This window comes from Salvelinus fontinalis, chromosome 11 (genome assembly GCF_029448725.1).
Source record: "Salvelinus fontinalis isolate EN_2023a chromosome 11, ASM2944872v1, whole genome shotgun sequence".
NCBI classification, from domain to species: domain Eukaryota; kingdom Metazoa; phylum Chordata; class Actinopteri; order Salmoniformes; family Salmonidae; genus Salvelinus; species Salvelinus fontinalis.
This window is the reverse complement of record NC_074675.1, coordinates 52094372-52103913: the sequence shown is the minus strand read 5'-3', so window position 1 is coordinate 52103913 and position 9542 is coordinate 52094372.

The window sequence follows — 9542 nt, the reverse complement described above, 5'->3', positions numbered from 1 at the left end:
GATTCTGCCATAGTTAGTTTGTTTAGCCAGTGTTCAGATTCTGCCATGTTAGTTAGTTTGTTTAGCCAGTGATCAGATTCTGCCATAGTTAGTTTGTTTAGCCAGGGATCAGATTCTGCCATAGTTAGTTCGTTTAGCCAGTGTTCAGATTCTGCCATAGTTAGTTTGTTTAGCCAGTGTTCAGATTCTGCCATAGTTAGTTCGTTTAGCCAGGGATCAGATTCTGCCATAGTTAGTTTGTTTAGCCAGGGATCAGATTCTGCCATAGTTAGTTTGTTTAGCCAGTGATCAGATTCTGCCATAGTTAGTTTGTTTAGCCAGGGTTCAGATTCTGCCATAGTTAGTTTGTTTAGCCAGTGATCAGATTCTGCCATAGTTAGTTTGTTTGTTTAGCCAGTGTTCAGATTCTGTCATAGTTAGTTTGTTTAGCCAGGTATCAGATTCTGCCATAGTTAGTTTGTTTAGCCAGTGATCAGATTCTGCCACAGTTAGGTTGTTTAGCCAGTGATCAGATTCTGCCATAGTTAGTTTGTTTAGCCAGTGATCAGATTCTGCCATAGTTAGTTTGTTTAGCCAGTGATCTGATTCTGCCATAGTTAGTTTGTTTAGCCAGGGATCAGATTCTGCCATAGTTTGTTTGTTTAGCCAGGGATCAGATTCTGCCATAGTTAGTTTGTTTAGCCAGTGATCAGATTCTGCCATAGTTAGTTTGTTTAGCCAGTGATCAGATTCTGCCATAGTTAGTTTGTTTGTTTAGCCAGTGTTCAGATTCTGCCATAGTTAGTTTGTTTAGCCAGTGTTCAGATTCTGCCATAGTTAGTTTGTTTGTTTAGCCAGTGTTCAGATTCTGCCATAGTTAGTTTGTTTAGCCAGTGTTCAGATTCTGTCATAGTTAGTTTGTTTAGCCAGGGATCAGATTCTGCCATAGTTAGTTTGTTTAGCCAGTGATCAGATTCTGCCATAGTTAGTTTGTTTAGCCAGTGTTCAGATTCTGTCATAGTTAGTTTGTTTAGCCAGGGATCAGATTCTGCCATAGTTAGTTTGTTTAGCCAGTGTTCAGATTCTGCCATAGTTAGTTTGTTTGTTTAGCCAGTGTTCAGATTCTGCCATAGTTAGTTTGTTTAGCCAGTGTTCAGATTCTGTCATAGTTAGTTTGTTTAGCCAGGGATCAGATTCTGCCATAGTTAGTTTGTTTAGCCAGTGTTCAGATTCTGTCATAGTTTGTTTGTTTGTTTAGCCAGTGTTCAGATTCTTTCATAGTTAGTTTGTTTAGCCAGTGTTCAGATTCTGTCATAGTTTGTTTGTTTGTTTAGCCAGGGTTCAGATTCTGCCATAGTTAGTTTGTTTGGCCAGTGTTCAGATTCTGTCGTAGTTAGTTTGTTTAGCCAGTGATCAGATTCTGCCATAGTTAGTTTGGCCAGGGTTCAGTTTCTGCCATAGTTAGTTAGTTTGTTTAGCCAGTGTTCAGATTCTGCCATAGTTAGTTTGTTTAGCCAGTGATCAGATTCTGCCATAGTTAGTTTGTTTAGCCAGTGATCAGATTCTGCCATAGTTAGTTTGTTTGTTTAGCCAGTGTTCAGATTCTGTCATAGTTAGTTTGTTTAGCCAGGTATCAGATTCTGCCATAGTTAGTTTGTTTAGCAAGGGATCAGATTCTGCCATAGTTAGTTTGTTTAGCCAGTGTTCAGATTCTGCCATAGTTAGTTTGTTTAGCCAGTGTTCAGATTCTGCCATAGTTAGTTTGTTTGTTTAGCCAGTGTTCAGATTCTGTCATAGTTAGTTTGTTTAGCCAGGGATCAGATTCTGCCATAGTTAGTTTGTTTAGCCAGTGTTCAGATTCTGCCATAGTTAGTTTGTTTAGCCAGTGATCAGATTCTGCCATAGTTAGTTTGTTTAGCCAGTGATCAGATTCTGCCATAGTTAGTTTGTTTAGCCAGTGATCAGATTCTGCCATAGTTAGTTTGTTTGTTTAGCCAGTGTTCAGATTCTGTCATAGTTAGTTTGTTTAGCCAGGGATCAGATTCTGCCATAGTTCGTTTGTTTAGCCAGGGATCAGATTCTGCCATGTTAGTTTGTTTAGCCAGGGATCAGATTCTGCCATAGTTAGTTTGTTTAGCCAGTGTTCAGATTCTGCCATAGTTAGTTTGTTTGTTTAGCCAGTGTTCAGATTCTGCCATAGTTAGTTTGTTTAGCCAGTGTTCAGATTCTGTCATAGTTTGTTTGTTTGCTTAGCCAGTGTTCAGATTCTGCCATAGTTAGTTTGTTTAGCCAGTGTTCAGATTCTGCCATAGTTAGTTTGTTTAGCCAGGGTTCAGATTCTGCCATAGTTAGTTTGTTTAGCCAGTGATCAGATTCTGCCATAGTTAGTTTGTTTGGCCAGTGTTCAGATTCTGTCGTAGTTAGTTTGTTTAGCCAGTGATCAGATTCTGCCATAGTTAGTTTGGCCAGGGTTCAGTTTCTGCCATAGTTAGTTAGTTTGTTTAGCCAGTGTTCAGATTCTGCCATAGTTAGTTTGTTTAGCCAGTGATCAGATTCTGCCATAGTTAGTTTGTTTAGCCAGTGTTCAGATTCTGCCATGTTAGTTAGTTTGTTTAGCCAGTGTTCAGTTTCTGCCATAGTTAGTTTGTTTAGCCAGTGATCAGATTCTGCCATAGTTAGTTTGTTTAGCCAGTGTTCAGATTCTGCCATAGTTAGTTTGTTTAGCCAGTGATCAGATTCTGCCATAGTTAGTTTAGCCAGGGTTCACTTTCTGCCATAGTTAGTTTGTTTAGCCAGTGATCAGATTCTGCCATAGTTAGTTTGTTTAGCCAGTGTTCAGATTCTGCCATGTTAGTTAGTTTGTTTAGCCAGTGATCAGATTCTGCCATAGTTAGTTTGTTTAGCCAGGGATCAGATTCTGCCATAGTTAGTTCGTTTAGCCAGTGTTCAGATTCTGCCATAGTTAGTTTGTTTAGCCAGTGTTCAGATTCTGCCATAGTTAGTTCGTTTAGCCAGGGATCAGATTCTGCCATAGTTAGTTTGTTTGGCCAGGGTTCAGATTCTGCCATAGTTAGTTTGTTTAGCCAGGGATCAGATTCTGCCATAGTTAGTTTGTTTAGCCAGTGTTCAGATTCTGCCATAGTTAGTTTGTTTAGCCAGTGATCAGATTCTGCCATAGTTAGTTTGTTTAGCCAGGGTTCAGATTCTGTCGTAGTTAGTTTGTTTGTTTAGCCAGTGTTCAGATTCTGCCATAGTTAGTTTGTTTAGCCAGTGATCAGATTCTGCCATAGTTAGTTTGTTTAGCCAGGGTTCAGATTCTGTCATAGTTAGTTTGTTTAGCCAGTGATCAGATTCTGCCATAGTTAGTTTGTTTAGCCAGTGATCAGATTCTGCCATAGTTAGTTTGTTTAGCCAGTGTTCAGATTCTGCCATAGTTAGTTTGTTTAGCCAGTGTTCAGATTCTGTCATAGTTTGTTTGTTTGTTTAGCCAGTGTTCAGATTCTGCCATAGTTTGTTTGTTTAGCCAGTGATCAGATTCTGCCATAGTTAGTTTGTTTAGCCAGTGATCAGATTCTGCCATAGTTAGTTTGTTTAGCCAGTGATCAGATTCTGCCATAGTTAGTTTGTTTGTTTAGCCAGTGTTCAGATTCTGTCATAGTTAGTTTGTTTAGCCAGGTATCAGATTCTGCCATAGTTAGTTTGTTTAGCAAGGGATCAGATTCTGCCATAGTTAGTTTGTTTAGCCAGTGTTCAGATTCTGCCATAGTTAGTTTGTTTAGCCAGTGTTCAGATTCTGCCATAGTTAGTTTGTTTGTTTAGCCAGTGTTCAGATTCTGTCATAGTTAGTTTGTTTAGCCAGGAATCAGATTCTGCCATAGTTAGTTTGTTTAGCCAGTGTTCAGATTCTGCCATAGTTAGTTTGTTTAGCCAGTGTTCAGATTCTGCCATAGTTAGTTTGTTTGTTTAGCCAGTGTTCAGATTCTGTCATAGTTAGTTTGTTTAGCCAGGGATCAGATTCTGCCATAGTTAGTTTGTTTAGCCAGTGATCAGATTCTGCCATAGTTTGTTTGTTTAGCCAGTGATCAGATTCTGCCATAGTTAGTTTGTTTAGCCAGTGATCAGATTCTGTCATAGTTAGTTTGTTTAGCCAGTGTTCAGATTCTGCCATAGTTAGTTTGTTTAGCCAGGGATCAGATTCTGCCATAGTTAGTTTGTTTAGCCAGTGTTCAGATTCTGCCATAGTTAGTTTGTTTGTTTAGCCAGTGTTCAGATTCTGCCATAGTTAGTTTGTTTAGCCAGTGTTCAGATTCTGTCATAGTTAGTTTGTTTAGCCAGGGATCAGATTCTGCCATAGTTAGTTTGTTTAGCCAGTGTTCAGATTCTGTCATAGTTTGTTTGTTTGTTTGTTTAGCCAGTGTTCAGATTCTTTCATAGTTAGTTTGTTTAGCCAGTGTTCAGATTCTGTCATAGTTTGTTTGTTTGTTTAGCCAGTGTTCAGATTCTGCCATAGTTAGTTTGTTTAGCCAGTGTTCAGATTCTGTCATAGTTAGTTTGCTTAGCCAGTGTTCAGATTCTGCCATAGTTAGTTTGTTTAGCCAGTGTTCAGATTCTGCCATAGTTAGTTTGGCCAGGGTTCAGTTTCTGCCATAGTTAGTTAGTTTGTTTAGCCAGTGTTCAGATTCTGCCATAGTTAGTTTGTTTAGCCAGTGATCAGATTCTGCCATAGTTAGTTTGTTTAGCCAGTGTTCAGATTCTGCCATGTTAGTTAGTTTGTTTAGCCAGTGTTCAGTTTCTGCCATAGTTAGTTTGTTTAGCCAGTGATCAGATTCTGCCATAGTTAGTTTGTTTAGCCAGTGTTCAGATTCTGCCATAGTTAGTTTGTTTAGCCAGTGATCAGATTCTGCCATAGTTAGTTTAGCCAGGGTTCACTTTCTGCCATAGTTAGTTTGTTTAGCCAGTGATCAGATTCTGCCATAGTTAGTTTGTTTAGCCAGTGTTCAGATTCTGCCATGTTAGTTAGTTTGTTTAGCCAGGGATCTGATTCTGCCATAGTTAGTTTGTTTAGCCAGTGTTCAGATTCTGCCATAGTTAGTTTGGCCAGGGTTCAGTTTCTGCCATAGTTAGTTAGTTTGTTTAGCCAGTGTTCAGATTCTGCCATAGTTAGTTTGTTTAGCCAGTGTTCAGATTCTGCCATGTTAGTTAGTTTGTTTAGCCAGTGTTCAGTTTCTGCCATAGTTAGTTTGTTTAGCCAGTGATCAGATTCTGCCATAGTTAGTTTAGCCAGGGTTCACTTTCTGCCATAGTTAGTTTGTTTAGCCAGTGTTCAGATTCTGCCATGTTAGTTAGTTTGTTTAGCCAGTGATCAGATTCTGCCATAGTTAGTTTGTTTAGCCAGGGTTCAGATTCTGTCGTAGTTAGTTTGTTTGTTTAGCCAGTGTTCAGATTCTGCCATAGTTAGTTTGTTTAGCCAGTGATCAGATTCTGCCATAGTTAGTTTGTTTAGCCAGGGATCAGATTCTGCCATAGTTAGTTTGTTTGTTTAGCCAGGGTTCAGATTCTGTCATAGTTAGTTTGTTTAGCCAGTGATCAGATTCTGCCATAGTTAGTTTGTTTAGCCAGTGATCAGATTCTGCCATAGTTAGTTTGTTTAGCCAGTGATCAGATTCTGCCATAGTTAGTTAGTTTGTTTAGCCAGTGATCAGATTCTGCCATAGTTAGTTTGTTTGTTTAGCCAGTGATCAGATTCTGCCATAGTTAGTTTGTTTGTTTAGCCAGTGTTCAGATTCTGTCATAGTTAGTTTGTTTAGCAAGGGATCAGATTCTGCCATAGTTAGTTTGTTTAGCCAGTGTTCAGATTCTGCCATAGTTAGTTTGTTTAGCCAGTGTTCAGATTCTGCCATAGTTAGTTTGTTTGTTTAGCCAGTGTTCAGATTCTGTCATAGTTAGTTTGTTTAGCCAGGGATCAGATTCTGCCATAGTTAGTTTGTTTAGCCAGTGTTCAGATTCTGTCATAGTTTGTTTGTTTGTTTAGCCAGGGTTCAGATTCTGCCATAGTTTGTTTGTTTGTTTAGCCAGGGTTCAGATTCTGTCATAGTTTGTTTGTTTGTTTAGCCAGGGTTCAGATTCTGCCATAGTTTGTTTGTTTGTTTAGCCAGTTTTCAGATTCTGCCATAGTTAGTTTGTTTAGCCAGTGTTCAGTTTCTGCCATAGTTAGTTAGTTTGTTTAGCCAGGGATCAGATTCTGCCATAGTTAGTTTGTTTAGCCAGTGTTCAGATTCTGCCATAGTTAGTTTGTTTAGCCAGGGTTCAGATTCTGCCATAGTTAGGACCCATGATTGTATGCGCTGTCTTATACACCCGTGTTAGTCACACAGACTCTAAACACTAGAAAACCACATCTCAGATCAATCTAGATTAAAACATAGTATAAAACATTGACTTTCCTGTCTGTGTTGTTCTTCCCGTGTAAGGCCTGAGAAAAGACGTTTTTGGGCACTCAAAATAACCAAGGGGAATGCCTTTCTCCGTGCTAGGATACTTAGTGTTTCTTATTCCACCTGTATTGAGAATACCGTAAGTATGTTGTTGATCTCATCTCGTCATCAGTCCTTCATCAATTCTTTATTTAGTGATGAGATTGATCGGAGAGAAAAAAAGTCCACTTTTCTCTCTCTCTCTATATATATATCTGTCTCTCTCTCTATCTCTCTATCTCTGTATCTCTGTCTCTCTCTCTCTATATATATATCTGTCTCTCTCTCTATCTCTGTCTCTATCTCTATCTCTGTATCTGTCTCTCTCTCTATCTCCCTCTCCCTCTCTCTCTCTCTCTCTCTCTCTCTCTCTCTCTCTCTCAATTCAATTCAATTCAATTCAATTCAAGGGGCTTTATTGGCATGGGAAACATGTGTTAACATTGCCAAAGCAAGTGAGGTAGCAATACACAAAAGTGAAACAAACAATACAAATTAACAGTAAACATTACACATACAGAAGTTCCAAAAGAATAAAGACATTACAAATGTCATATTATATATATATACAGTGTTGTAGCAATGTACGAATGGTTAAAGCACACAGGTTAAAATAAATAAGCATAAATATGGGTTGTATTTACAATGGTGTTTGTTCTTCACTGGTTGCCCTTTTCTTGTGACAACAGGTCACAAATCTTGCTGCTGTGATGGCACACTGTGGAATTTCACCCAGTAGATATGGGAGTTTATCAAAATTGGATTTGTTTTCGAATTCTTTGTGGATCTGTGTAATCTGAGGGAAATATGTGTCTCTAATATGGTCATACATTGGGCAGGAGGTTAGAAAGTGCAGCTCAGTTTCCACCTCATTTTGTGGGCAGTGTGCACATAGCCTGTCTTCTCTTGAGAGCCATGTCTGCCTACGGCGGCCTTTCTCAATAGCAAGGCTATGCTCACTGAATCTGTACATAGTCAAAGGTTTCCTTAAGTTTGGGTCAGTCACAGTGGTCAGGTATTCTGCCACTGTGTACTCTCTGTTTAGGGCCAAATAGCATTCTAGTTTGCTCTGTTTTTTTGTTAATTCTTTCCAATGTGTCAAGTAATTCTCTTTTTGTTTTCTCATGATTTGGTTGGGTCTAATTGTGCTGTTGTCCTGGGGCTCTGTGGGGTGTGTTTGTGTTTGTGAACAGAGCCCTAGGACCAGCTTGCTTAGGGGACTCTTCTCCAGGTTCATCTCTCTGTAGGTGATGGCTTTGTTATGCAAGGTTTGGGAATCGCTTCCTTTTAGGTGGTTGTAGAATTTAACGGCTCTTTTCTGGATTTTGGGACTCTCTCTCTCTCTCTCTCTCTCTCTCAATTCAATTCAATTCAATTGACTTTATTGACATGGCAAGTTCATTATTACTTACATTGTCAAAGTATACATATCGAAAAATAAAAATAAAATATATATGTATATATATACAAAATATATATATATATATTTATATATAAATAAATGGTGGGACCAACAGTAATAATACTAGTAGTAGTGGACATGGGATCACCATTAACAACAACTACAACAAAAATATTAATCAGAACAATACATTAAATCAATGGTAGTAGACCAGTGTCAATATGACTGAGAAGACACATGACCTGGTATGAAAGACAAAACAAAACTAAGCTAAATGGGATTTTTCACTGGCTGTCCCTCAGGTCATGGCAGGAGGACACATATTTGGCTGCCAAAACTGCACATTTTGGCTTTTCACCCAATAAATATTTGATTTTTTCTTCATCTTTTATAGTTTCAAATTCTTTGTATTGAGTTATCATTTTGGGAAAGAAATATGCTCTAAGGTCTGAGTATTTGTCACAGTGTAGTAGGAAATGCACCTCTGTCTCTACCTCTCCCCTGGAGCAGAGTGAGCACAGCCTGTCCTCTCTGGGCAGCCAGGTTTGTCTGTGACGACCGGTCTCTATAGCCAGACGGTGCTCACTGAGTCTGTACCTAGTCAATGTTTTCCTCAGTTTTCTATCAGTCACAGTGGTCAGATAGTCTGCCACCATGTACTGTCTGTTTAGAGCCAAATAGCATTGAAGTTTACTTTGATTTTTTGTGGTGTCTTTCAAATAGGTGATATATTTTTCTTTTTGTTTTGTGATGATTTGGTTGGGCCAGATTTTCTGAGGGCTGTCCCGAGGCTCTATGGGGTTGGTTTGGGTTGGTGAACTGAGCCTCAGAACCAGCTGGCTGAGGGGACTCTTCTCTGGTTTCATCTCTTGACATTGTAGAGCTGTGTGATGGAATGTTTTAGGGTCACTTGTTTTTAGATGGTTGTAAAATTTGATGGCTCTTTTTTCTATTCGAATGAGGAGAGGGTATTGGCCCAATTCTGCCCTACATGCGTTATTTAAAGTTTGATGAAAGCTAATGTTTTTTGTTTCTTAAAAATTGTCTGGCTACTCACACACCTAGTTACCAAGGGGCTGTATTTACACTACATGACACACCTAGTTACCAAGGGGCTGTATTTACACTACATGACTAACCTAGTTACCAAGGGGTCGTATTTACACTACATGACCAACCTAGTTACTAAGGGGCCGTATGTACACTACATGACCAACCTCGTTACCAAGGGGTCGTATGTACACTACATGATCAACCTAGTTACCAAGGGGCCGTATGTACACTACATGACCAACCTCGTTACCAAGGGGTCGTATGTACACTACATGACCAACCTAGTTACCAAGGGGTCGTATGTACACTACATGACCAACCTAGTTACCAAGGGGTCGTATTTACACTACATCACACACCTAGTTACCAAGGGGCTGTATGTACACTACATGACCAACCTAGTTACCAAGGGGCCATATGTACACTACATGACACACCTAGTTACCAAGGGGCCGTATTTACACTACATGACCAACCTAGTTACCAAGGGGCTGTATTTACAGTACATGACCAACCTAGTTACCAAGGGGCTGTATTTACAGTACATGACCAACCTAGTTACCAAGGGGCTGTATTTACAGTACATGACCAACCTAGTTACCAAGGGGCTGTATTTTCACTACATGACCAACCTA